Genomic DNA, 27142 nt, shown 5'->3' with positions numbered 1-27142 from the left:
GGAAATATACAAATTTGTATATTCCTTGTACTAGGGAATTTGTAAATAGTTCTTCCAAAATAACTCAAGATAAGTAAAAAGTAGATGTTCAAGTTTTTAGGCCTTTTTTTTTAAGGCTTTTCTTTTTTTAAGTTTATTTGTTTATTTTGAGAGAGACAGAGACAGCACAAGTCTGTCTGGGGGAGGGACAGAGAGAGAGAGAGAGAGAGACAGACAGACAGACAGACAGAGAATCCCAAGCAGGCTTGGCACTGACAGAGCTCAAATCCATGCAGAGCTCCAATCCACAAAACCATGAGACCATGACCTGATCCCAAACCCAGAGTTGGACACTTAACAACTGAGCCACCCAAGCACCCCTTCAGGCCTTTCTTACACAAAGATGGAAACAGAGCTGTTGACCAATAAGAGCACAAGTGGTTTCTTTCTTTTTTTTTTTCCAATCATGAACCTACACTGTTTAAAAATACATTTATTATGAAAATTCAGAAGCCTTATCTGTGTGGTTTTAACTATTTATTACATAAAGTGAATTGTAGAGTTAGCAAATGTCTAGAAAATTTGGGCTTTGCAGACAAACAAAACCAGTGTTGGCCAAGATTAATAACAAAACCAAAAACATTCAGTCATTCAAATAAGCCAAAAAGCACACACTTGGTTTAACTTTAATTAAAATTCTAGAGTTCTTTTACCTGATTGTCTTAGTTCTCTTTGCAGAATCAGAATAAGCCTTTTTCTATTTTCATTAAAGACTGTGCTTAAAGAAGATGACAAAAGTAAGATTTTAAGAAAAATATTTTGCATATCCAGAAAGAGAAGTTTAAAGACAAAATAAAAACATTCTTGGTTCATAATAATTCCCTAAGAGGACCATGGGTATGTATTCACTCAATCAATATGACCATCAAAGAAGGCCGGTATCTCAGAGATCAAATGATTGACAAAAACAGTCTCTTTTCCTCATGTGTCAAGCTTCAAAATCCAAATGGCTTCAACACTTCCCTGTGCTTTAAAAATATATGAACATTGCATGGAAAATCCTTCCATTGCTCATGGTATCATGCCATTACAGGTCATGGTATTATGTGTGCCATTTGCTGTACTGCCTAAAACATGTTTAGGATTTATAAAGAAAAGAAAAGGTAAAGTACTCTGAAGACAGTAGCTATCATAAGCATTAACAAAGATTGATAATGTATCGTTTCCTATTGGTATTATTTAACCTAATATCTCAGGAAACCAAGGGGTAAGTGGCAGAGGAAGGAAGGAGTTCAGAGTAGATGAGATGTCATTGTGAGTGGACAATAACAAGATTTTAATAAAAGAAAGTCCTGGCCAACACTTAGGAGGGAGTGGAGTGATGCTATCACTACTCCAAAGTTAATTATCATTTTGTGTCAAAGATATTTCTAAAAGGATTTTGGGGGCACTTGATTCTGGGTTTATGGAATTGGAACAAGAGAGATTTTAACGTTGGTTTAGATCCTTATTTTAAATATTCAAAATAAGGTGCCATTGATCATTGCATTAAAAAAAAATCATTTCAGTGGCATTTGGAATGGCAGAGACAAAGGAAAAAGCAGAATTCACTTGTCTTTCTTCTCAGTCTGGGCTCCATGATGGGTTCTATAACCATCCATTCTCCTTTCCCCTTGACTTCTTGTTATTTCACTCCTTGTTTTGGTTATGTTCATAGACTATCAGTGTTCCTAGATAAAGTCCCAGTATCCCTCTCCCTCTTTGCTTTGACATTAGCTGGACCTCATTGCTGCTTTTGCCAGCAGTTCCTGTCAGATTCCTGTCAGATTGACTCCCTGCTGCGTTTCCCACACCTTCTAAAAATCTTCTGTGCTTTTCTCAAGCTCCTTTACTCCACTTTTATTTTGTTTCATCCCCTTCATCTTCATCTCCAACTTTGTGACTAGATTTGTGATTATTATATGATAAGAATTTGAGCTTTGCTATTCTTCACCTTAATATTTCTTTCACTTTTCTGTTTTTCTCTGCTTCACTGGCATGCCTTCTTCCTCTTGTCCCCGCCCCCCCAAATGGTGGTGTTTCCCAAGGTTGTGTCTTCTATCATTGTCTCTTAATATTTTCTTTTGCTGTCTTGTGCTTTCCATGACTTAAGCTATCATTTCTGTAGTATTATTTTCAAATTTACATCTAGCTCTGACCTCTCAAATCAGTTCCATCCTTTTGTTTAAAATTGCTATTTGGAAATCTCCACTTCACTGTCTTTTACTCACTTCAAAGTCAGCATGTCATTATCCTGATCTTAAATCATCTTTTCCTCACTTCCTTGTTTCTGATAATAAGTGGGTGTTCTTAAATGGTTGCAAGACTCATCTCCTGGAGCATAGTTCTGTTCGTGTCATTCCCATTGCTGATTCTGTGTTTAACCTCCTAAGCCTCAGTTTCTCCACCCTACTGTGTTGTATTTGGATTGTGGAGACTAAAGTATAAATTCATATGTAATAGGCCAGACTTGGTGCCTGGTACACGGTAGGCATTCACTGTTGGACTTCCTCTTATTTAAATGCCTGTGCTGGCTCTCTATTGTTTACAAAATAGATCCAGTGCTTCTCAGCCTGATATGCAAACTCTCATCAAATTGTCCCCTGAAATGGCTTCACTTTTTCTTATTTTTGTTCATCCCACCCACCCGCCCCTTAATCTGAAAGTCAACCCTTTTTCATCTATACCAGTTGCAATCCTAACCAGCTTTCAAGGCCCAGTTTAAGTACTTTCTCTTCCATGAAGGGAAATGTTCACAATTGGATGTAAATTCCCCTTTCCCCTTGTCAATCCTTTCTCCACAATTTACAAATCCTGCCTTTGAATTATAGGTATAAGTAAGGATGACATCTCTGTTAGAGTTTTATATTCATTTTGTGGACTAGTCTTATTCTTAACTATTTTTATAACCTTCACAGTTCTAGTGGAAGGCCGTCTCCAAAACAGATTCTCAAAAACATTTATTGAATAACTTTTAATAGACAATCAGTCTGTTTTGTTTATACTTTCAGATTCCCAAATGCTTCAGTGGGAAAAACTGATTGTGAAATATGATAGAGTTATGGGTCATGACATTGCACAAATATGCTAAAACTACATTTGATTAGATCATGTAATAGTCTGCTAGAGAATGCATATATGGTTTGTTCACTGTATGTACTATTAGGAGAATGGGACCAGCCTAGACTAAACATTTTCATAATCTTTCATTGACCTTCCTGGAGATAGACTTCTCAGTCTTTGCCATCTCTAATTATTGTAATTTTGTACTTAGAACACATGTGTTATAAGGAAATCTCCCTTGCTTGCACTACTTCCCCATGTCCTGCTGGCAAGCACTGTAGGTACTTGTTGAGGTTCCATTTTGCAAAGGCTACAGTTAAACTCAAAGGCATTTTGAAGAGAATTCATGCGTCTACCCGGTCTAAGTGAAGAGGGGAATTAAAGCAATTAAAATATTTTATTCATGAAAACAGATTTTGAAAACCAATAAGGGGCGCCTGGGTGGCTCAGTCAGTTAAGGGTCAGACTTTTGATTTTGGCTCAGGTCATGATCTGGTGGTCATGAGATTGAGCCCCGCATCTGACTTCACGCTGGCTGTGGAGCCTGCTTGGATCCTTTCTCTCTCTCTCTCTCTCTCTCTCTCTCTCTCTTTCTCTTTCTCTCTCTCTCTCTTTCCCCCACACACCCTCTCTCCTTGAACCTCCCACCTTGGTCTCTCTCTCAAAATAAGTAACCTTAAAAAAAACAGTAAAATCCTTTATATAGCACAATCATTATTGAAGACAATTAGAGGAAGGTGTGGGGGTTGGGATGTGAAACATGAAGAGATGAAGAACTCTACCCTGTTTATAATTTCTGAACTCTTAATCTGCCTTCCCTGTGCAATATGGCCTTATGATGACTAGAGACTTTTATACAAAATAGGAGTGATCTTAGTTAGGAAGAAACTTTGGTATAATGAAAAGAACATTGGTTTTGACATCAGAAGAACTAGGTGCAAGTTCTAGTCACTTGGCATCTCTGGTGCCTTAGTTTCCATATGTAAGATTAATCTATTAATATCTGCTGCCTGTGACTATTATGATGATTAATTGAGAACAATGTTGTAAAACACTTCCCCAATTATGAAGTGTTTTGTGAGTAATCACTCAATGAAGTGGCTTTGATGACTTCTGAGATTAGTAGAATATTTTAAGTGTTTAATTCTTCCTTCAAGGTCTCTCTCTCTGCTCTTTTTGCCTGTCTGGGACTTCCTTCTACTTTTTTCATTCTGTGAGTCTTAATCAGTTCAGAGAGAGACCTTCTTTGATTACTATATTAGTTCTCTAGGGCTGCTATAGCAAAGTACCCCAGACTGGATGACTTAAACAGAAATTTATTTTCCACAGTTCTGGAGGCTGGAAGTCTGAGATCACAGTGTCCACAAGGTTGGATTCTTTTAAGTCTTCTCTCCTTGGCTTGTAGATGGCTGTCTTCTTCAGATGTCCTCACACACTCTTTTCTCTGTGTCTGATTGTATCCTAACCTCTCTTGTCAAAATGACACCAGTCAAGTTGGATTAGGATCCCACTGATATAACTTCATTTAGCCTTAGAGACCTCTTTAAAGGCCCCATCTCCAAATGCAGTCACATTTGGAAGTACTGGGGAATTCCAACATAGGAGTTTTGGAGAGACACAATTTAGTTTATAACATAGCACAATCCCATTTTCTACTCCCTTTATAGTGCTTATTTGAAATTATTTTGTTTACTCTTTTTGTCTGACTTTTTCACTTTAACTTAAACTTCATGAAAGCAGAGACTAGATATTATTCCTTTTGTATGCTCTACCTCTGGCAAAGTGCCTCGCATATGGTAAGTACCTGGTTTCATCACTTAGTATCCATTGTAACTGTGAGCAAATTATTTTACCCCTTTGTGCCTCAGTTTACTTAGTAAGGTGGCGCTCTTATGATTATTAACTTCCTATTATGATTGTCATTTTTCAGTGCTTAGAACAGTATCTGACACAGAAAATGCTCCATAAATGTTAGCCATTGTTCTTACTTTTCCACATATTTGTTGAAGAAGTGAATTGATGAATCAAATGTCTTTTGAAAAAATATTTAGAACTTAAATATTCCTGAATTGATTTTCATGTGGTGATCTATTCAGAAAGTGTATTCGCACACACATGCATGCACGTGCGTGCGCGCGCGTGCCCACGCACACACACACACACACACACACACACACACATATCCATTTCAGAATGTCACATCCTTCACTGAACACAGGAACAACCATAAAATCTCTTTGGTGCTGAAATGTTTGTGATTCCAACTGCATTTTCAGTGACTTCCTTCCCATTGTTTTGACTGCATGCATTGGATCACTTTGGTGGGAGTCTCTTTGTGTACTTGTATTGAATGATGGATAGTTTTTGTGGGTCTGTAATCATTTATTCAGAATTAACTAGAAATAGGAAAACAAGCATGTATACGAGATAAAATGACTCCAGATTCCAGAAGAACTAGAGATAAAAGCCTAACTCCAGCAGAAGGAGATGTGAGTTCATGAAATTTGGGATCCAGAGAGCTGTTGAGCAAGTAGCCAAAAGAACTGGTTTAGGAGATAAGTCTAGCTGGGGCCAAGATCCCAAAGGGCAAGATAAGACCTATTTCTCCTTTAGATATCTACCCTGTTCCAGGGGAAGACACAGTTGGAAGCTCAAAGAGCTTCTCAATAAGACGTGGACCAGGAATATATGTATAATTCTATGCCAGGATGGATATTCCCAGATTGAGAGATTTTAAGATGATCTAATCAATTTAATAATACTTTTTCATTTACTATTTTTAGGACTCTATAATTCTCTACTTATATAGAGGCTTCTCTGTCAGAGGGTTCATTCTTAGAGGAAAATAAATGAACTTATTTGGCAGGGATTTTCCTGCACGTATGCTAAAATATGTTATTTTTACAAGCATTCAAAAAGTAATTAATTAATAATAATGGCTAATGTAGAGTATTTAGAATGTGTCAGGCACTGTGGTGAGCACTTTAGATGTATTATCACACTTCATTATCCCACATTTATGAACTAGGTAATATATCATTCTGATTCATTCTGAGAAATTGAGGTTCAGGAAAATTAAGTTGGCCATTTTAAAGTTAAGGTTACACAGTTTATAAGTAGTAGAGCAGGATCAAAATTAGGTGTGTTTGTTGACAAACCTCCGCACTCTAATTCCCTTCCAATAGCATTTATTGTTTATGTCTCCTATGCTGTATGTGCTAAATGGTATGTGAAGGCTATAATTTTAAACCTTGGCAACTTTGTGTGTGTGTGTGTGTTTGTGTGTGTGTGGTAGGTATTATAATTCCTAATTTTCTAGTGTGGATGCTGAGGCTTAGAGAGGTTTACTTAGGGGTTTTACTTTGGGAGACAGAATCATAAGCAAGAGTTTCAGGGCTTTGAGTGAAAGCAGTAATGGCAAGAATTTTGTCTTATTGTCACAACTCTACTTACAGCTGATGCATTTTTTATATTTGCAGTCCAGATGTAGTTAAAAAAACAACCACACAGTGCTGTTACTATAAGGGGAAGGGAGAAGGGGTCTCTGGATTAAATGGTAGTAAATATCATAGTTTTATTCAGTGTGAAGCAGAGAAGCTTCCACACAGGAATAGTTCCAACACTAATATAGCATCTGTGCCCCTAAAGTCAGTTCTTTCTCACATTGCTTCTTATTTGGACAGTGCTGGCACTAAACACCTTGACAGGAATGATTCTTGGCAACACCTTTTGACAAGAATAAGGTGGCGAAAAAAAAAGTGCATATGTAAAACAGAGATTTGGCAGATGAACTATCCAATTTTTGACATCTCTGCAAATTCACCCTCATTAAAAATAAGAGTTGAGACATATAGCTTTCTCCTTCATTTCTCCTAAGATAATCTTTAAATTCCCGTGTTGAATAGAAAATGCTAAAATATCAACATCCTTATGAATCACTCCCTTACCCCAATAAACCCTGAAATTCAACCTCAGAATTCTGTAGTTACAGGCCCACTGCTAGTGCGTTTCTTTTAACACATGACAGTATCCATGCACACTAATGCTTCATGTTTGTTCTCTCCAGAGGTTGTAAATAATCCTACACAATATATGTGCTTTAAAAAATATATAACTGCAGAAGTAGACAAAAGTTTTGGGAAAAACAAGTATCTGCTCCACACTCCCTTCCCTGAAAGGAACTCTTTATCTTGAGTCTAATTAGTGGATCCAAGGTAAGTAAAACCCAAGTTTGTTTGCTCTCAATTAAAGCTCTTTTTATGGCATACCCAGAGGCACCACTTAGGTGTGCAAACCAAATGAGATGAATAAAAAGTACTCTGATTAACTCCTCCAAAGATTGTCTATGCATTTTTGTTTTGAGAAATTGATGTTAGGAACTTAAACAGGAATCCTTAACACTTAGGAGAAAAGTATGTGTGCATGTCAATCATTCTTATATATTTGTTTCCATAGCAAGGAGTTTACAAAGAAACTGCCCTATGGATTGGGAGTGAGGAAAGGAACAGGAGAGTGTTTTCACCTACGAAGAAATAAAGGTATGCTTCTCACCTCTGAATTTCCTTAGCACTTTTTCAGTTCTCCTAACTTCCTTGTTATCAAAACATGTGGCTTATGTTCCCAAGTAGATTATAAATTCCTATTCATGTTTGTTGTGTGAGTAAACAATAGAAAAGTGATAGTACTTATTACAGAAAACAGGACACATCAACAGGATCTCCTAAAACTTGAAAACAAAGGCTTCACTCTGCTCTTTAGAGTTAGCACCAAATGGAGGAGAAAAAGCTGCTTGTCTAGATTTAGTTTCAAGAATATTAAGACAAACACAAATAAGCCAATTTTCCAGCATTACAGCTCTGGATTCCTTATCCAGCCCTCTCCTATTTTTATAGCCTAGCTGTTTGACTTTGGATTTTAAACTTTCTGATTCTTACTTTTCTTATTTATATTAATGTTAGATAACTTTTAGGCATTGTACAAAGCTCTTCACATGTTATTCCTTTAAATCTTCACAATGTACCTTGAAATAGATATTATTTCCTATTATACACATGAGGAAACAGGTGTAAGGAAGCAAAGTAACTTGTCCAACTTGTTGGGATGAGCACTGGGTGTTGTATGGAAACCAATTTGACAATAAATTTCATATTAAAAAAAAAGTTTTTGACCTGATCAACTGAAAAGCAAAACAAAACAAAACAGAGTTGCCATTTATACAGTTAAGGAAGGGTCAAAGTGGAGGGTAAAATGGGAAAATAGGAATTCAGATTGAGAAATGTTATATATGAGATACTTACTAGGCATCCAAATGGAAATGTCCAGTAGGCAATTGAATATGCAAATCTGGAATTCAAAGGAAAGGCTGCAGTTAGAGATATACATTTAAGAGCTGTTGGTCTATATATGGTATTTAAAGCATAGAACAGGATAAGATTACTAGAGAGTGTTAGGTAATGCACAGAGAAATCTGAGGCCAAGGGCATTCTAGTAAAAGAATTCTGAAAGATAAGTAGGAACCAGTAGAAAAGACTGGAAAGAAGAAATGAGAAGATAGAAGGAACACAGTGCTGGTATGTTGCCAAGTGAGGAAAATGATTCAAAAAGGAAAAAGTGGTCATCTGTGTCAAATGCTGCTTAAAGGACAAAATGAGGATTGAATTGGCAATGAGGAGGTCATTGCTGATCTTGACAAAAGTGGTTTTCAAAGAGGTGTTTCAAAGAGGTTTCAAAAAGGTGTTCAAAACCTTGTTAGTGTCATTTCAAAGGAGAACAGAAGGAAAGGAAGTACAGACAGTTGAGTGTCAACGTGATTTTGAAGACTTTTATTGTAATGGGTGCATAAAAATTGGATGATAGCTACAGGGAAATGTGGTACACAGGAGAGTTGTTTTTAAGATGATATATGTTATAACAGATTTGATGTTGATGGGATCATTCCTGTAGATGGAAAATATCAACCATCAGGGAAGGGAAGGAACAGTTATTATTGTTATTTTACTGATTCATTATCTTTGCTGCTAATTATTACTGTTATATGAGAACTGACATCTAAAATTCACATCTAAAAGCTTTATAAATCCTACAGTTATACCAATAGCCAATATTTACTGTTTACTGTATGACTGGGACTATTTCAAACGCTTCCAGTTGTCATTATCTTGCTTAATCCTCTCCATGCCTTTATTGTCACCCCCTTTTAGTGTATGAGAATGCATAAGCTTAGAAGAGTTAAAAATTGTCCACAGTCTCACAGTCAGTTGAAGCCAGGGTTCAAACCCAAGCCCAAGTTTGGCTGCCTTCAGAGCAGGCGGTAACTAAACTGCCTCTAGTCAGCTGCTTACTGTGCTTCACTCAGGAAGCATATTAGACTTTTTGTGGAGATTTCAACAAATAACTTCCTAGTTATTCCTAAGTCAACTAGAAATTTTATATCTTACTGAAGATGTGGAATTTACCCAGATTTCCCACTGCTTATAGCTTACTTTTCACTTAAACATGATTGAATCTCTGAATTCCATGGACATTATGTAGATGAAAGGGCCATCTTAGGACAGCAAGGAAAAAGTTCACTTATTCTTATGGGTGTCTTTGAGAATAGCATGTGGGGGAAATATTAAAAGATCTCCTGCCAAGTTTTGTGGCATTAGGTAGATTGATATTTATTTCTCCCAGTTTTCTTATCAGTAAAATGGAGATACGGTATACTTTGCAGGATTATGGCAAAGAGTACATACACATGAGGAATAATGTGTGTAAATTGTTCAACACAGTGCTTGGCACAGAGTAAGCACTTAATAATGCTCACAATTGCTTTTCTTCTGTGAATAGTTTGGAAAAGGCAGTTCTTCGTTACCAACTGAACTCCAAGGAGCTTTCTGAAATTAAGGGCCAAGGGAATTGCTTAATTGGAAGGAAATATTTGGGGGATTGAACAGGAAACTACATTTAGAATGCAGAGTTGTGAAGAGACTATCTCATGCTCTAGTTCTAGTCAACCCAATTTCAGCTGGGCACCACGTGAAGCACGTCCTTCTTGCTACAGGGGTTACTCACCTAGACAGCTGGTTCAGTTTATCTTATAAAATCAACATACTCATGAAGCAAACATTTTGGAGTTGTGCTATATTGTCAATGAGCTAATCCCAGTTTTTTCTTTTTTTAACTTCCTATATCAGTAGACTTCTTATAATTTTACATAGAATCTCAAAAAATGAAATAGATAAAGGCAAACTGCTTGGATTGAAGAAAGGCTCAGCTTCTTCCTCGGCAGTTTTTACTTCCTACCTCAAAGTGGTTCCCAAGGCACAGGAATGAAACTTTAGAATTCTATGGGACTTAGTTTGAAAATCATTGACAAAGACTATCTGGGCACTGGGGCGCCTGGGTGGCTCAGTCCATTGAGCATCCAACTTTGGCTCAGGTCATGATCTCGCAGTTCTTGAGTTCAAGCCCCGTGTCAGGCTCTGTGCTGACAGCTCAGAGCTTAGAGCCTGCTACAGATTCTGTGTCCCCCTCTTTCTCCGCCCCACCCCTGCTTGTGCTCTGTCTCTCTCTGTTTCAAAAATGAATAAACATAAAAAAATTAAAAAAAAAAACTATCTGGGCACTAGTAGCATCAGTAAATACATTTCTCAATAGTATTTATCAGTCATATACTATATTCCAGGCACTGTGTTGAGTGGTGATAGGGAGACTGGTGAATAAATCAGGCCCAGCCTCAAATTATATAGGCTTTAACTATAGGAAACTTTCTTGTATCAAATGACTACAAGTCCAGACCCAGAATGGCTATGAAAGGCAGTACAATAGTTCCGCAAAGGCGTCTGTGTCCTAATTCCCAAAACCAGTGAATATATTATATGACATGGTAAAGGGACATTGAAATTGCTAATCAGATGAATTTACAATAGGGAGATTATCATGACTTATTGGGTGGGTCTGATATAATCACAGAGTAGAAGAGGGAGGCAAAAGAAGGGTGAGAGAGACAGAAACATGATGATGAAGCAAAAGTCAGAGTGATTCAGTGTAAGAAGGACTTGACTTATCATTGCTGGCTTTGAAGATGGAAGAAGGCCATGAGCTAAGGAGCGTGGGTGGCTTCTAGAATCTGGAAAAGATAAGGAAATGGATTCTTTCCTACAGTTGCCAGAAAGAAATGCAGCCCTGCTGACATGTTGGTTTTATGTCAGTGAAACCCATTTTGGAACCCTGTCCTCTAGAACTATAAGATAATAACTTCATTTTTGTTTAAGACAAATTTAGAAATTTGTTATAGCAGCAATATACAATGAATATAGTAACCTTCAGTGTTTGTTAACTCAGCAACTCAAAAAATCATGAAAGGCATAAAGATAGACCTATAGACAAATAGAATGTAACTGGGATTACAGAAGTAAATCCATATATTTATGGCCAATTGATTTTTGACATGAGTACCAAGTCTATTCAATGGGGAAGGAATTTTCTATTTAACAGATGTGCTGGAACAACTGGATTTCCCTATGCAAAGGAAAGAGTTGGATCTCTACCTCACATGATATATAAAAATTAACTTCAAGTGGGTCAACAACCCAAATATAAGAGCTAAAGCCATAAAATTTTTAGAAGAAAACATAGGGGCACTTTTCATTACCTTAGATTTGGCAATAGATTTTTAGATATGACACCAAAAACAAGAATAACTGAAGGAAAATAGATAAATTGGAAACCAAAATGAAAAACTTTGTGCATCAAAGAACATTGTCAAGAAAGTGAAAAGAAATCTAAAAAATATTTGTAAATCTTTTTTATCACAGATAAAAGTTTATATCTAGAATACATAAAGAGCTACTATAACTCAACAACACAAAGACAAATAACCTAATTAAAATATGAGCAAGGATTTGAATGGACATTCCTCCAAAGAAGAGATACAAGTGACCAATAAGTGTATGAAAAAGTGCTCAACATCATTGGGAACTAGGGAAATGCACACCAAAAATACAATAAAATACCACTTCACACCTATTGGGAGGGCTATAATAATATGTTTTTTAAAGAAAATAGCTAATATTGGCAAGGATATGGAGAAATTGGAATCTTCTTATGTTGTTGGTGGGAATGTAAAATGTAACCCCTATGGAAAACAGTTTGGCAGTTCTTCCAAGAGCTTGACATAGAATGACCTTAAGCTAGCAATTCCACTTCTAAATATATAACCAGAAGAATAAAAAGCAGGGACTCAGATACTTGTATGTCAGTGTTCACTGCAACATTATTCATCATATCCAAAAGGTGCAAATAACTCAAGTGTTCATCAACAGATGAATGGATAAACAAATGTATATATGTACCATGGAATACTATTCAGCAGTAAAAAAAGAATGAAATTCTGAAGTTTTTATATAAATATTTATTAAGCTGAAATTTTCACAATATTTTAATTCTTTTCTGAAATTGTTCCACAAATAGCTCTATACAACACTGAAACTAGTGATTTAATAAATAAGAAGAATGTATCACTTTGCAAAAAAAAAACAAAACTATACATTTATATCTATATATGATATTTGTAGAATCATTTTCCCAAGGTTCATGGAACTAAAGTGTGCACAAATCACATACACGTACTACATACATTACAGATGTACCTTGGAGATAATGCAGGTTCAGTTCTAGACAACCACAATAAAGCAAGTATTGCAATAGAGTGAGTCAAATTATTTTTTTTGGTTTCCAAGTGCATATAAAAATTATGTTTTTACCATATTATAATTCATTAAGTGTGCAATAGAATTATGTCTGAAAACTATTTATGTACCTGAAATAGAAAATAATTTATTGCTAACAAATGCTAACTACCATCTAAGCTTTCAGTGGGTCATAATCTTTTTGCTGGTGGAGGGTCTTGCCTCAATGTTGACAGCTGCTGACTGACCAGGGTGTGGTTGCTGAAGGTTGGGGTGGCTACAGCAATGTTTTAAAATAAGACAACAATGAAATTTACCACATTGATTGACTCTCTCTTTCATAAAGGCTCTTTGGCATGAGATGTTGTTTGATAGCATTTTACTCACAGTAGAACTTCTTTTAAAATTGGAGTCAGTCTTCCCAAACCTTGCTGCTATTTTATCAACTAAGTTTATGTAATATTCTAAATCTTTTGTTGTCATTTCAACAATCTTCACAGCATCTTCACCAAGAGTCGATTCCATCTCAAGAAACCACTTTCTTTGCTCATCCATAAAAAGCAACTCCTCATTCATTAAAGTTTTATCACAAGATTGCAGCAATTCAAATATAATAATGAAAAATTTTGAAGTGTTGTGAGAATTGTCAAAATGAAACACAGAGATACAAAGTGAGAAAATGCTGTTAGAAAAATAGTGCCAATCAACTTGCTTGACAAAGGTTTGCCACCAACTTTCAATTTGTAAAAAACACAGGATCTGTGAAGTGCAATAAAGACAAGTGCAATAAAATGAGTTATGCCTGTATATTCAAATCAAATGGGTTTATATTAAGTGTCAAGTTAAAAGCTATATAAGATTTATAACCATATACAAAATATGAATTGAATCAGGACTACACTGTTGATAATGGGTACCATACTTCACAAACCTTCAACCTTGAAAACTTTATGCCAAGTGCAATAATCCAGAACCGAAAGGACAAATATTGTGTGATTCCGCTTACTCGAAATATCTGGAATAGGCAAATTTATGGAGACAGAAAGTGGATTAGAGGTCACCAGGGGCATGGGAGACTGGGGAATGGGAGCTGTTGCTGAATGGCCAGTTGCAAAGTCTCTGGGGTGATGAAAAAGTTTTGGAAATAGACAGCGGTGATGGTGGCACAACATTGTGAATATAATGCCACTGAATTGTACACTTAAAAATGGTTAAAATGGCCAATTTTGTGTTATATGTACTTTACCACAATTTTAAAAAGTCATCAGAGACCCAGGTTTTTTCCTTCTTTTCTCTTTGCTGTCCACAGCATCTGCTTTATCCTAAAGCTACGTCTACCTCCATCATCCTCCTCCCTCAGACAACAAAAACTGTAACTGAGTTATGAGACCAATAAAACCATAGTAGGGCAAGATGAATGATAGTAACATGCAGGTCACAGGAATGATGCAGCCAAAAATAGTGATGTCAAGAAAATTAAGTGATGTCAGCGTGGATTTTTATTTCCAGAGACAGAGTTTAAAGGCAGGCATGGAAACCAAATGTGTGATTTAGAGGAGAATAGGCAGAGATGTGGGTGAGGAAAGACTGCAGACAGTAAGGAGGAGATCAGGTTGATTTTCGATGGGATCTACTAAGGGAGGAAGAGGGCTCAGCAGTAGAGCCAGCCTTCAGAAACACTAGGGGTTAAAGATTTAGTCTGCTAGCCTGGAAGAAAGCTTCTGCCAGGAAGCCTACACCTGCTTTCTTGCTGCCCTTCTGCAGTTCCTCTGGCATCCTGGTTATGGCCAGAACTTTGCACCAATGAGAGCTGTTCTGAGACACAATACATAACTGATGGGCAACATTCAAGAATATGATCTGGGTTTCATAAATCTTTGTTCTCTATAACTTAGCTCTATGGTCTTCACCAGAGTGGATATTTGTTATTGTTTTTATTATTGTTGATAAAGATAAGAATATGATGAGCCCTTTTGGTCTTACTGGATGAGATTTTTATGATGAGTAGTGAAGGAAGATAATGAAATAATATGTAGAAAACCCCCGCTTTTGTGAAGTTTGGTATTTTGGAGCCCATGGAACATACCATATTGTTAGCATCATCACTTGGGCCATATCATTATCTATATTGGGCTGAATGCTGGGCCTGGGATCACATTCATCACTAGTGGAAAGGGTGGTCAGCCTCAGGGGAGAGTAGCATTAGAAAGGCTGAGTCAGGAGCCCAAAATCATATCCAGGAAGTTAGTCAGAAGGCTGATATCTAGGAGGCTAAGTCCCAACAAAGATGGTGTTCCCAGAAAGTTGAGATATTGCACTACCAGCCAAAGATGCAAGTGTGCTCAAAGCACTTAGAATCAAGCAGGTCTGAAATATAAACAGAAGACTAGATTTTGCTTACTTCCTAGCCTCAAGCTGACTTTTATAGCCTTTGTTGTTTGTTCTGCATGGTTTAAAGGTCTGGCAGTTTCCACTATAAGCCAAGGTCTTGATGGGCAGAGGTTGAGTGGATTCATTTGATGGTTCAGGCTCAAAGTCATGATGATTAGAGGGCAGAATGGTATATCCTGAGACTGATGAATGCCGTTGGGATCTCTGGAACATATAATTCAGAATTTTGGTCTTCTAGGGTTACTTGAGAGCTGTGACAGTGCTGAATCTTAACGCTTTCAAGCAGGATCCCTACCACCCACAAAGTACTTTTGCATGGATTAGAAAAAGGTATCGTGTCCCCTGGGTGATGCAAGCCCCAAAGCCAGGACACAAAGCTTGATGAGCAGAGTTTAGGCTTGATTTCAGACCCTAGTCATTGTTTTAGGTGGGTATTTTTATCTGGTAGGCAACCTTCACATTCATACAGGATCCAGCTTCCCAGTCTTTACAGAAAATACATGAAGGATCAGGATTAGCAGATTCTGGCAAGTCTCAATGTGTGAGAGTATCAAGTACATCAACAGAAAGTGTTTTGACTAGCTAATTAATGAAAACAGAGTTAGGAAGCCTTACTTTCTGACCAACCTTAGATGCAACATTACTGTGACCTGAAGATCCTTGCTTTTTATTATGTAAAACTGCTGTTTTATTTCAATTGATCAGCTTTCTATATAAAAAAGATCAGCTTTCTATATGTGAAGAAAGGTTTGATTTCATTTCAGCAAACTAACATCTTAATTCTTGTTATCAAGGTTGGGTCCTGTTTTTCTTGTACCTGGGATAACCTCAATTTGGATAGGTAGGATTTATACATGGGGGTGGAAAGGCAAAGAGAATTTATGATCAGCTTGGAGGAAATATTGGTCTAAACTCAGTGTTAGAATGACTAACAGGAGGAGTATGGCTTTTTAAAATTTCATATGTAAGTAATATCATGAAGTATTTATCTTTTTCTATCTGATTTACTTAGCATAATGACTTCAAAGGCCATCATATTGTTGCAAATGGAAGGATTCCTTTTTTTATGAATGAATAATATTCCATTGTATATACACCAAATTCTTCTTATCTATTAATACGTCAATGGATACAGGTTGTTTTCATGTCTTAGCTATGGTAAATAATGCTACAATGAGCAGGGGAGTGCAGATATATCCAAGATAATGATTAATTTCCTATATATAGAGTTGCTGGACCATATGGTAGTTCTATTTTTAACTTTTTGTCTAATTTGTTTTTGTAATATCTTTATATATATATATATTTTTATAATATCATTTAGATTCACAATCAGATACGTCAGGAGTATAGCCACCAGTCACAGAATCCAGTCTACTAATTAAATATTCACTGATTGCATATTGTGTTTCAGGCAATGCACTAATAGCTGGTGGTACAGAGTTGATCAAAAAGACAAAAGCAAGAAAAGAGACACTGCAGTATGGTATTAATAGCCCTTATTACAGGGTTCTGTGGTTTCATGGGGGTGGAGCACTGAGGCCATTCCTGAGGAATTGGGAACCCTCTTTGAGAAAGTAAAAGTGTAAGAATTAACCAAATGAAGATGTGCAAACCCTAGAAATAAGAGGGAACTTGGCACATGCAAGGAGCTACAAGTAACTAGGGAGGGCTAGAGCACGACTGTAAGGGAGGTAGTGGTAGGAAATGGGGATTGGTGGGAAGGCAAGACGAATAGTTAGGAGACTACTCTAGTAATCTAGGTCAAAAATGATCATGTCCTGAACTAAGGTAATGACAGTAGAGATGGAAAGAAGTGACAATTAAAAGACGTTACGGATGTGGAACAAAGGATTGTTATTTGGTTTGGATATGAAGGAGTGGGAGAAGGAAGTATCATGTATGGTGCCTAGGTTTCTGATTGGGTATTTGAAATATTAAGGCAAGTAACAAGAGGGGGAAATATGGGAAAGAGAAGAGTCTGAGGGTTACCCTTCTTAGTATTCTAGTCAAGTTTCCTAGAGATCTAGCTTCCCCTCACCCCCTGAACTCAGACTGTTGCAGGGGCCTGACAATCTCATTTGTCTCCTTGAGGGCTACAACTGTACCCCTAGACACAAGCCCACAGTCACCACCTCCATGGCCTGGAGATCTCTCTGATATGGACAGAATTCCTTGAACCACAGTTACAATACACCAGGACATCAGTGTAAATTCCTGCTGAGATCCCTCTCTACCATGCTAAGCCTGACAAATGTACTCTTGGTACTGAGAGCCTTGTGCCTGATGGTGTATGACATTGACCTATGTCTTCACTTCACTTCACTTCACTTCGCTTCGCTTCGCTTCGCTTCACTCACCTTCTATTACCAGGCCAGCAGCTCCAATAATGAATTTTCTCCTTCCTTGGTAACCCAATACTGCTGACAACCCTATAGCCCTGTCCCAAACTGGCCTGAGTGATGACACTATGGATAAAAGGGGCCTGGAAGCTTAAGTAGCACACAGAATTCTACTTTGCCACCTCTAACCCTGTCTTTGACAGATGAACTACTATTTAATATCACTGAAGCTGCAGGAAGGAAGGGTACACAGTAGTCCCCCCTTATCTCCAAGGGATATATTCCAAGACCCCCAGTGGGTGCTGAAACCATGGATAGTACTATACCCTATATGTACTATGTTTTTTCTTATGTATACATGACTAAGATAAAGTTTACTTATGAATTAGGCATATTAAAAGATTAATGATAATTTATAATAAAATGGATCAATTATAATATATTATAATAAAAGTTATGTGAATGTGATCTCTCTCAAAATGTCTTATTGTATGGTACTCACCCTTCTGATGATGATGATGATGATGATGATGATGATGATGATGATATAAAGTGATAACATGCCTATGTGATGAGATGAAATAAGGTGAATGACATAGGCATTGTGATGTTGCTTTAGGCTACTATTAACCTTCTGATATATATCAGAAGGAGAGTCATCTGCTTCTGGACTGTAGTTGACTGTGAGTAACTGAAACCAGGGAAAGCAAAACCACAGATAAGGGAGGACTACTATACTTTCCCATTATTTCCCTTTCTCCCTCTCCCAGAGAGCACATAGCTGAAGGGTGGGCCCTCTATTAAGTGCCAGTCACTTTCATCTTCTTAGGTATGATCTAAAACTAGTTTTTGGTCCTGTTAACCTCAAACAAAGAGCAACCCAACCAAAGAGAGACCTAATAAAAATTAGAAGGCTCTTAAGCCATTAGGTTCGCTCTTAAAATTATTACCTGTGGTGAGTACACAATATTCAACACCTTTGCTCCGTGTGCAACCTCTCACTAGGCATTTAAAACCAATTACCGTATGTACAGATTTGTCAGAGTGCTTGACTTAATGCAACTCATTAAACCTCATGGAGATAAGTGACTCAAAGATCCCTGCTGGCAAGAACACCTCTTGGTGTGAAACCTGGTAAGGTTTTCACTGCTGACAGGCAATGGAACGTTGACTAACCAGCAAATGTGACAAGGTTTAATATAACTCAGAAGTTTAAAACCTGCACAGGGACTTTTGGAAACCTCATAGGCTGCCATGCTATGGAATCAGATCTTTTTCCAAGGGAAAAAAAAAAAAAGGCATGCAAGCTGGTGTTAAAGGTGGGGGAGCAGTCAACGAAAACTGTCTGATGGTCATTTTTCTGTGTGGAATTGTGATATGGTTCTGGAAACTCTTCCTAGCCACCCCATTTCTGTTTCTCTGAGTAAAAGTCATGAGGGGGCAGAGGCATGACCCTCAGATAAGACAGCATGAGTGGTATGTAGGGAGAGGGCTGTCAGTATATCTTCTCTTTCTCAAAGATAGTGTGTTTGAGCATTGGGGCTACACTGAATATGCCTGCACATTGGGTTGTGCCAGTTACTCCAGTGGTGGCAGAGTGGATGAGCAGAGTGCTGGAGCTGAAGTATACCAAAGAAAGAGCTATGACTTCTTGGAGCCCAAGTAAACTCCTTGAACTGGTGGAAGAGGAGTCAGCTGGATTTTGATGGGGAAAGGAAGACTCGTGTAAAAGTAGTGCTATACCTCAGTTAGCAGGAGCTGGGTCATGGCAGGACCTGCTGTTTGACACAGGTTACTTCTGATAGGTGTGGGGATAGCCTCCATCTTCAAGATACCAGCATGGCATTTTACAGGGCACCATGGGGTGGAAAGCTGTAACTTTTTTCTTTTAATTTTTACTTTTTATTGAAGTACAGTTTGCATATAACGTTGTATTTATTTCAGGTGTAAAACAGTGATTCAGCAATTATGTACATTATAAAATGCTCACCGTGGTAAGTTTAGTTCTGTCACCGTACAGAGTTATTACAGTATTATGGACTATATTCCTTATACTGTACTTTTCACCCCCATGACTTATTTATTTTATAACTGGAAGTTAATACCTGTTTCTCCTCCTATTTTATCCATCCTTCCAACTGCCTCCCTTCTGGCAACCACCAGTTTGTTCTCTGTATTTGTGAGTCTACTTCTGTTTGCTTGTTTATTCATTTGTTTTGTTTTTTAGACTCCACATATAAGTAAAATCATATGGTATTTATATTTTTCTGTCTGACTTATTTCACTTAGCACAGTACCCTCTAGGTCCACACATGTTGTGGAGAGTTGTAACTTGTGATGGAGGTGGTTTCAAGCAACCTCTTCAGGATATGTGGGGACCATTCATAATCTACTGAGTGAATGGTGAATTGTTTATCACAGAGAGTCTGGAGAGAGATCAGAGGGATTCATTTTGATAAGGGTGATAGGCAGTTACACAGTCTGGATCTGACTGGTTGTTGGAGAAAAGAAGTTTTGAGCACATACATCAATATACACATATTTCTTATGTAATAGTTATCACTTATTGAACACATTACTCTCAAGCATATTACATACAACTCCCCAGTCTATACTCATAATGATCCTATAAGGTAGGTATTATTTTTCCAGTTATACAAAGAAGGTACAAAAATATAAAGTAATTTTTTATCCCAAAACATGTGCTCTTATTCAGTTTTATGTAGTTCAACTGGTAGCTAAGGACTTTAATTCTTAATATTATCAGTTTAATTTGATGAGGAAATATAATGTTTTTCAGCTGGCTTATTAGACTCTGGCTGTTTATTGTAAACAGACTGCTTGCTCAAGGTGAAGAGAAAAATAATCGAGTGAAATACAAATGCCTTATCTCTGTGCATAGGCACATGAAACTGGTTTGTGGGATTGGGTGAAGAAATAATGTGTGTAAAAATATCAAGCACAGTGTCTGGAACATAGTGGAAGCTAAAAAAAATTTTAGTTTATTTTATTCTCCATCTTAGAGTTATATAAATTGTCTTTAATTAGGAAAAGACTCAAAATAAAATTGTATGAAGAGTCTAAAGGCTATTTTAGATTTTGTTTAAAACTGGAAGACTTTCTTTTTTTTTTTTTTTTAAATTTTTTTTTTCAACGTTTATTTATTTTTGGGACAGAGAGAGACAGAGCATGAACGGGGAGGGGCAGAGAGAGAGGGAGACACAGAATCGGAAACAGGCTCCAGGCTCTGAGCCATCAGCCCAGAGCCCGACGCGGGGCTCGAACTCACGGACTGCGAGATCGTGACCTGGCTGAAGTCGGACGCTTAACCGACTGCGCCACCCAGGCGCCCCTGGAAGACTTTCTTTTAACACACAGGTTTTTAAAATACTTTTTAAAAAGTTCTTCTCTCTCTCTCTGTTTTTAAATCACATCTATATTTAGATCTACACGTTTTACCTGTAAGCTACTTGTGTACTTAACACCCTTCCTTATATTAAGACCAGAAGCATAGGATAGGAATGAATTAGGGATGGGTGAATCCAGCTGTACTCTTGAGTTCACTGAACATCTCATATGATTTTTCAAATGTTTTGGGCTCACTGAAATCCAAAACAGGTTTCACCCATTGCTTATACTCTTCAGTTTGGAGCATGTGCAATTTAAGGGAAATTTAATCCATATGTTTCTGATTCGTTTACACTTAAATAGTCAAAATATTGTTTCTAATAGTTATTTGATGCCTAAGTAGCCTTTTGAACCTTTTAAATAAGCTTTTAGAGGCTTGCATTTCTCCTGAAAACAGGAAATCATGTCTTTCCAAGGAGGTAAACTAATTCATACATCTTAAAACTCAGGTTCAGTTGAAAACACCCCAAAACCACAGTTTTTTAATGGGCTGTCTGCCTGGCAAATGAACACTCAGCTTTAGACTAAATGCTATTTGAATACATCTACTTCTTGCTGTATATTTGGACTGGACATCCATTTCAGTTGGTGTTGGGCTATTTTGAGTAGTGGATTTAGGGTTCTGAAGCTTCAAATTTACCTGGTTTTTTATTTTGGTACAATTATTTTCAGTTTTGATTTATTCTAGCTCTCCTGGTTAGTAAACTAACATGGCTACTTATTTTCCCCAAATATTTCATGTGTGATGAACTCTTTTTGTGTTTTTCTCTTTTTCTTCCTTTTACTTCACTAAGTATCTTATATTTTTTTTAAATATGAAAGTATCTGATTTCCAACAAAACTATGCAGAATTTCAATTGAGATATGTGCAATAGTTTTCACATGTATGCCCAAAGACTGAGTAAAATCATGGTAGTCCAAAGGAAATTAGGCAACAGAACCTGCAAAGAAGAGAGGAAGGAAGGAAGGAGAGAAAGAAAGAAGAGAAAGAAGAGAAGGAAAGAAAGAGAAAAAAAGAAAGAAAGAAAGAAAGAAAGAAAGAAAGAAAGAAAGAAAGAAGAGAAAGATGTAAAAGAAAGGAGAAAAGGAAGGAAGAGAAAGAAAGGAAGAGAGAAAGAAAGAAAGAAAAAGAAAGTTAATCAGTTAATGATGGCAACAACAACAGCAAAACAAGACACCACATTAAAAAAAAAATTTTTTTTTTGGTTGCATTCCTAGCTCTTGTAAATTTTCATTTTTATTCCCACCTTCACAGAAAAATAGTATCTAAACCATATTTCAGTTTGGTTCAAAAGGTCTGTTTGGCTCTTTATTGAGGATCATAACAGTTGTTAGGTAGTTAATCTCTAAAATGGATTACATTGCCCTAAATTAACACACTTTATTTAAATTTCAGTAGTGCAGGTTGTAAACATAAGAGAGTAAGTATTCAGTGAACTTACGGTGCTATCTTCTAGTGGACATGGTAAAGACACTTTGTTTCTAAATTATTTTCACATGATTCAGTTTGTTGCCTTGCTGTTGGTCATAATTCAGGAAGAATGCAAGAAAATATTTTATTAAATAAGTGATAGTATTTGTAAAGACCAATACTTTTGAAATTAGGAAATTCCATTCTCTGACCTGTGAGGGAAATGAATTTAGGAAAACTGGTGGAAAGCGTTTAGAGGGAAGAGACCTACATGTTAATGGTTGATGAGAGTAGTAACTGCTATATAATTTTGTGTGCTTATATGAGTGCTTGTGGGTTTTGTATTTACTGATCTTTCAAGAGACACAGTTGTGATGTAGAAGAAGAAACATGAAATTTAGTCAGAAGACCTGTTGTGTTCCCAGCTATGTGCCCATGAGAAGATTACATACTTCTCTGAAGTATCACATTAAACAAATTTTGGGGAGGAAGAACTTACTATGTATGAGGGACAGATTCATTCTTGAGTTACAACATTGTAGTCTCTTCCCCTAAGGAGTTCATTGCTAACTATTACTACATAGTTTTAGAAATGCTTCAACAGGGGCGCCTGGGTGGCTCAGTCAGTTAAGCCTCTGACTTCAGCTCAGGTCATGATCTTGCAGTTTGTGAGTTCAAACCCTGTGTAGGGCTCTGTGTTAATAGCTCAGAGCCTGGAGCCTGCTTCGGATCCTGGGTCTCCCTCTCTCTGTCTTCCCCTCCCCCACTTGCACTCTGTCTCTGTCTCTCAAAAATAAATAAATGTTAAAAAAAAAGAAAAAAAGAAATGCTTCAACAGTTCACCTAGAGTGATAGTGAAGTCCAGTATCTGCAGGGCATTTAGACTTAGACTTAGTAGGTTATGAAAGGTTTGAACTGCATCATGTAGGATAAATAGAACTTTATTAATTAAGAGCAAAGGGTAGAATAAAATGGTGTGACATGTAGGGGGAACAGGATGCAAAAAAGCGTGGAAGCATGAAATAGTGTTACTTGGTTAGTTTGGTATAGTAAACTCTGGGTAGTTTACTATAGCCAGATCATAGGGTTTGACTTAGATGTTCACATTTTTTTTCTGAAGAAAATCATTAAAAAATTCTAAGAGGAATGATAGCAGATTTGGGCAGTAACTCAGCAGTCAGCAAAGTATAAGGACATTTGGTAGTAAGATGAAGTTCGCTTGAAGTTTGAACCACACATGTTCCTCCCAATCTCTACAGATTTGGTTGAAGAACAGGGAAGAGAAGGGGGTTGTTGGATTTCATAGACCCTTCTGGTTCAAAGCATCTGCATCTGCTGAATTAGTTTATTGTATGGATTCTCTCCTTATCCTGCACATTTTCTTAATCTTTATTGTGTAAAAACAGATGTAGAACTTAGTTCCTTTTTTTTTCCTTTTTGTTTCTGTTCTCTTTCAGGAAACAACCACTTCAAATTTATCCTATTCTACCATGAAGACTACTTGTGGGAAGAGAGGAAAATACTTTTTGCCTCCTGCAAAACAAAGTCCATCTGATGGAAGTGTGGGTAAGTAATAAATTGAAGAACATCAAGATAAGAGGCAAGTACACCAGGTATGAAGCTATTTTCAAAGAGCAAAATGCTGAAGACCTGAAGTAAGGCAGTGGCATTAGCAGGAGAAGTGGTGAGGGAAGAATATATGTGAGATATATTTCAAAGAGGGAATCCTCAGGAGTGGATTCAGTGACTAAATCAATCTGGGCCAATGGTATAGGGGAACATGATAGAGCAGAGGTGTGAAAAGATTGGTAGGGGATGAAGGGCTCTGTTTGTCATTTAGAATTTTGTTTGGGATAGTGAACAGTTAGAGGTGACATCCACTGTTTGAGATACAGAAAGAAATGCCTATTTTGGGAGAAATTTAGAAGTCCAGTTTTTGGCAAATTGGGATTGAGGTACTAAATGAAGGTGTTAGGAAAGTACTTAGATGCGTGTGTCTGGAATTTCTTCTAAGAGTGGTCTGAACTGGAGAAGTGAGGTTTAGGAGTGGATTATTTAGGGACTATGCTCAACTGCAAGTCTAACAAACTCAGCTACAGGAGCTTAACCAAATAGTTATTTTTCTTAAGTAAAAAGAGCCCAGAGTTAAGTAGTCCAGAATTAGTGTGGTAGTTCCATGATTTCACCAGTGTTTCAGGCTCTTTTTATCTTTCTGTTCTATCATCCTTAGTGTCTTTGGTCAGGCTTCCAAGAAGCAGTGTCTTTTATGAAGATTCAGGTCATGAGATTCATTAAGGGAATGCTCTTCTTGAGGATAAAACCTGTAAGGGAAAGTGGAAGGCAGGATGGAGAAGGGGAGAGAGCAAGTAGTTTTACCAACTTAATTATTAAAAGTGGACCATGCATGAACCAGTGATGAGTGTGTCATGAACCAAGGGTTATGACTAATCCCATTCTATGAACATGTGGTCCAAGGAAAAATCAAAAGAATGGATGAAGAGAGGAAGGAATTCAAGGAATATAAAGTTCTTCTTTCAAGTAGTCTGACTTTGAATGGAAAAAGAGTAGGTAGGGGGTTGGGGGAGGGGAGAATATGGGTTAAAAGAGAATTTTAAATAATAGAGCTGCCTACAGGAATGTGATAAAGGGAAAAGGCAGTAGAAAAGGAAGAACCAGAAGAGAAGGAAGACTGAAACTTTAGAAATGAGAGAAATGGGTTGGTGGAGTGATATCATAGAGTTGGCAGGGAGTCTAGAGTACAGATGAAATGATTAGCTCTAGATGCAGGGAAGGACACCTTTTTACTGATCTAGGAGGTAAAGACATAGAAATAAGTGGGTTTACAAACAAATATCCTGGTGGTGGCAAGTGAGGAGCTGAGGAATTCTTACATTATTGCACTTAAATTTATTTCCTCGGCAAAATACAGAAAAAATCATCTGTTGAGCATGTGTGTGTGGAATAGGAGGCGTCAGTGATGGTAGGATGGGGGGAGAGGTGTAAAATGCTTAAAAGTGGTGAAAGTTTGAAGCAGCCACTGAAGGGAATAGGAGAAATGTCTGATTAGAGCTGCCTGGCAGTATTTCAGGCCCAGCTGAGGTTGAAGATCATGAATTTGTAGTAGCAGCAACCCTGGCTGTGTGATTTTCCCCAGCAATGCTTTATAGTTGGGGATAGCATCTGGGGAGATGAGTTGGGCTATTAAATCAAGAGGCATTACACATGTGATTCATTTTCTAGTTGTTAAATACCTTTCAGTTGTAGATTACAAAGAGACTATGGATATACATGAATGTCTGCACCTGCATTTAGGCAGTAGAATGGAACACTGTTGTTGGGTGTAGGTGGATTTAGGAATCAGCCAATAGCAGTCTCAACTTTTCTTTGGTTATTTGGTGCTGCTGCTAGTATTGATTATGGTTTAGAGACCAAATGGGATTAGGTAGATGGATGAATATCTAAGGGTGAGTTTGAAGGAAAAAAAAATGGCCTACTTTCTGCAAGTTCACTTCAGATATGTTTGTGTTTGCTTGATACTTTTATGACCCAGGGATTTATAATCCATCCAGAATTCTGTGGCCAGATAAATCTTTCTAAAACACATCACTGCCCAGAAACCTTCAGTGACTTCTCACTGCCTATAGTAGATGATATAATTATTTTAGCCTGATGTTTTCAAGGCCTACATAATTTGGCCTCACCTGTTTTGCTTTATTTTTCCACTGCTACCTAAATTCAGAAAATATAGGTTAGTGGTTTAGAGCACAAGCTTTGCATTTGTTTGAATCATAGCTTTGAAAACTACCAACTGTGTGATCTTAAGAAATTTAACTCTCTCTTCTAGTTTTCTCACCAATAACACAGACATAATAATATATATCTTATAAGATGATAAAGATTAAATGAAATAACATTATGTGCTTAGTGCAGTGCCTGGAATACCATATATTTACAATACGTTCAGTACTTCATTTAACTAACTCTACTTACAAAGTGCTTGGATACTGTTCTAAATACTTTGTAAACTCATTTGATCTTGTAACAACCCTCTAAAATAGGTAATATCATTATCTTAATTTTAGAGAACAGAAAACTGGGGTATAGGGAAATTAATTAACTTACCATTTTAATGGCTAGTAAGTAGTAGTATATTTCAAACCCAGGAAGTCTGTCTTCAGAGGCCATGCTTTTAATCACTAAGCCATGTTACCTTTCAATAAATGGTGACTATTATATTAATACTCTACTTACTATATCTTAAACACGTAATGCTTATCTCTGCCTCCTTGCTGATATTCATTTCATTCCACTATGCCAGGAAAGTGTTTTCCACTTTTCTATACAAATCATCTTGATCTTTTCTTCCTTTCTTCCTTTCTTTCTTTCTTTCTTTCTTTCTTTCTTTCTTTCTTTCTTTCTTTCTTTCTTTCTTTCTTTCTTTTTCTTTTTTCTTTCTTTCTTTTTCTTTTTTCTTTCTTCCTTCCTTTTTTTCTTTCTTTCTTTCTTTCTTTCTTTTTCTGCAGGTCTTTCATTTCCTTGGTTAAGTTTATTCCTATGTATTTTAGTTTTTTGGATGTAATTTAAAATGGGATTGTTTTCTTCTCTTTCTGCTACTTCATTATTAGTGTATAGAAATGCAGTAGATTTCTGTCTATTCATTGTGTATCCTGTGACCTTACCGAATTCACTTATTAGTTCTACTCGTTTTTTTGATGGAGTCATTAGTGTTTTCTATCTGGAGTATCATGTCATCTGCAAATCGTGAAAGTTTACCAATTTGGATGCCTTTTATTTCTTTTTCTTATCTGATTGCTGTGGCTAAGACTTCTTTTTTTCAA

The 27142-nt window shown here is 37.0% G+C and overlaps 1 long non-coding RNA gene across 2 annotated transcripts in view; it reads left to right on the top strand.

The window, feature by feature from the left end:
- Nucleotides 1-27142, top strand: part of LOC147578102 (uncharacterized) — a 97952-nt gene that overhangs the window by 32795 nt on the left and 38015 nt on the right. Inside the window, exons 2-3 of one of the 2 annotated variants that reach the window (XR_015254198.1) lie at nt 7537-7619; nt 23762-23870. This is a non-coding gene — a long non-coding RNA (uncharacterized LOC147578102). Of the gene's footprint in view, nt 1-7536; nt 7620-23761; nt 23918-27142 lie in introns of both variants that reach the window. The other variant, XR_015254197.1, reaches the window with a different exon arrangement.

The sequence above is a fragment of the Puma concolor genome, chromosome C1 (assembly GCF_028749965.1).
Source record: "Puma concolor isolate L17-30 chromosome C1, mPumCon1.1.hap2, whole genome shotgun sequence".
Classification (NCBI taxonomy): Eukaryota; Metazoa; Chordata; class Mammalia; order Carnivora; family Felidae; genus Puma; species Puma concolor.
The sequence above is the reverse complement of the archived record's forward strand: the minus strand, read 5'-3'. Positions and strand labels throughout refer to the sequence as shown.